Genomic DNA, 2725 nt, shown 5'->3' with positions numbered 1-2725 from the left:
TGGAAGAAATGGACAAATTCTTAGAAAAGCACAACCTTCCGAGACTGAACCAGGAAGAAATAGAAAATATAAACAGACCAATCACAAGCACTGAAATTGAGACTGTGATTAAAAATCTTCCAACAAACAAAAGCCCAGGACCAATGGCTTCACAGTTGAATTCTATCAAACATTTCAAGAACAGCTAACACCTATCCTTCTGAAACTCTTCCAAAAAACTGCAGAGGGAGGAACACTCACAAACTCATTCTACAAGGCCACCATTATCCTGGTACCAAAACCAGACAAAGATATCACACAAAAAGAAAATTAAAGGCCAATATCACTGATGAACACAGATGCAAAATCTTCAACAAAATACTAACAAACCGAATCCAACAACACATTAAAAGGATCATACACCATGATCAAGTGGGATTTATCCCAGGGATGCAAGGATTCTTCAATATACACAAATCAATCAGTGTGATATGCCATATTAACAAATTGAAGAATAAAACCATATGATCATCTCAATAAATGCAGAAAAAGCTTTTGACAACCCTCAGAATGGGAGAAAATATTTGCAAATGAAGCAACTGACAAAGTATTAATCTACAATGTATACAAGCAGTTCATGCAGCTCAATATCAATAAAACAAACAACCCAATCCAAAAATGGGCAGAAGACCTAAATAGACATTTCTCCAAAGATATACAGATTGCCAACAGACACATGAAAGGATGCTCAACATCACTAATCGTTAGAGAAAAGCAAATCAAAACTACAATGAGGTATCACCTCACACCAGTCAGAATGGCCATCATCAAAAATCTACAAACAATAAATGCTGGAGAGGGTGTGGAGAAAAGGGAACCCTCTTGTGCTGTTGGTGGGAACGTAAATTGATACAGCCACTATGGAGAACAGTATGGGGGTTCCTTAAAAAACTAAAAATAGAACTACCATACGACCCAGCAATCCCACTACTGGGCATGGACATATATACACTACCAAATGTAAAACAGCTAGTGGGAAGCAGCTGTATAGCACAGGGAGATCATCTCGGTGCTTTGTGACAACCTAGAGGGGTGGGATAGGAAGGGTGGGAGGGAGATGCAAGAGGGAGGAGATATGGGAGCATATGTATACGTATAGCTGATTCACTTTATTATAAAGCAGAAACTAACACACCATTGTAAAGCAGTTATACTCCAATAAAGATGTTAAAAAACAAAACAAAACTATGTGAGGATGTTCTTAGATATGTTTTAGAGTGGGGCAGTGCAAGTGATGATAATTTTCATTGAAGGACATGTTCTCTTCCATCTTCTGACTACTGTCAAGTAATTTAATCCTTCTGAGGGAAAGGCCCATTAGAGGAAAGCAGAAGGAGCATCAGAAAGAAAGTGGTGATTCATTAGTTCTTCTATAAAGCAAACTCATAGCAAGACTCTGTGCTTTAGCTAGCTGTGTATTTATCTAAGAATTGGAATTAATAAATGAGATAAGAGCCAAGGTGTCACATTTTAAGATCTACTCTTTAAGTGAAAAATGATATTGGATTTTTTTTTTGACAATAAGTCTGATTAGGTTAATTTACTAGACAATGAGAGCTGAGTTTGCCAATTAAGTTCTGTATTGTACTTTTTCAGCAAATTGAATGACCTAAATTAGTAATTGCAAGGCTTTGATAGTAACATACTTGAAGTGCATAGAGATTAAAATGTTTCATTTTATTTTATATGACACTAGTATAGGTGCCTTAAAATTAATTAATATTTTGTTTTTTTCTAATTCCTTCTTATTGACATTATAATAAAGTGTTTCCAAGTTAAAGAGTAACATATATAAATAATACATGTTTGAAAAGTCTTGGTAAAATATTTTTCATATATGTATTAGTTTCCTGTTGTACAAGAAACTACCACAAAGTTAGTGGCTTTAAAACACACTCATTAGAGGGTAAGGAGGCTAGAGTAAGAGTTCCTGTGTGGACTGTGTTTGCATAGTTCAATTCCTGCTGGTGCCAAGGGAAGGAATCCCACCATGCTCTCATGTTGAAGAGTTGAAGAAGACCCCTCCTGGCTCTGCTAAGGGGCCTACAAGAGCAATCACTGTGAAATTCACCCAGAGCTTTCTCCATAACAAAGATTTCCTTCAGGAGGAAAAGGCATTACCAGAGCTTTTTCTACTCTGGAGGAAGGGCACTCCTCACACTCAAGCCTCCTCTAGACTTCCTGTATCAATTAAGCAAGGGAAAAGCCAGGAGTCAGTGCTGTGCCTCTGAGGTGGGAGAGCCAACTTCAGGACACTGTTCCACAAGAGACCTCCCAGCTCTACATAATATCAAATGGCAAAAATCTCCCAGAGATCTCTATCTCAACACCAGGACCCAGCTTCACTCAATGACCAGCAAGCTACAGTTCTGGACACCCTATGCCAAACAACTATCAAGAGAGGAACACAGCCCCATCCATTAGCAGAGAGGCTGCCTAAAATCATAATAAGGCCACAGACGCCTCAAAACACACTACCAGACGTGGACCAGCCCACCAGAAAGACAGGATCCAGCCTCATCCACCAGAACACAGGCACTAGTCCCCTCCACCAGGAAGCCTATACAACCCACTGAACCAACCTTAGCCACTGGGGACAGACACCAAAAACAACAGGAACTACGAACCTGCAGCCTGTGAAAAGGAGACCCCAAACACAGTAAGATAAGCAAAATGAGAAGACAGA

This window comes from Physeter macrocephalus, chromosome 7, assembly GCF_002837175.3.
Source record: "Physeter macrocephalus isolate SW-GA chromosome 7, ASM283717v5, whole genome shotgun sequence".
NCBI classification, from domain to species: Eukaryota; Metazoa; Chordata; class Mammalia; order Artiodactyla; family Physeteridae; genus Physeter; species Physeter macrocephalus.
This window is presented reverse-complemented; position numbering follows the sequence as displayed.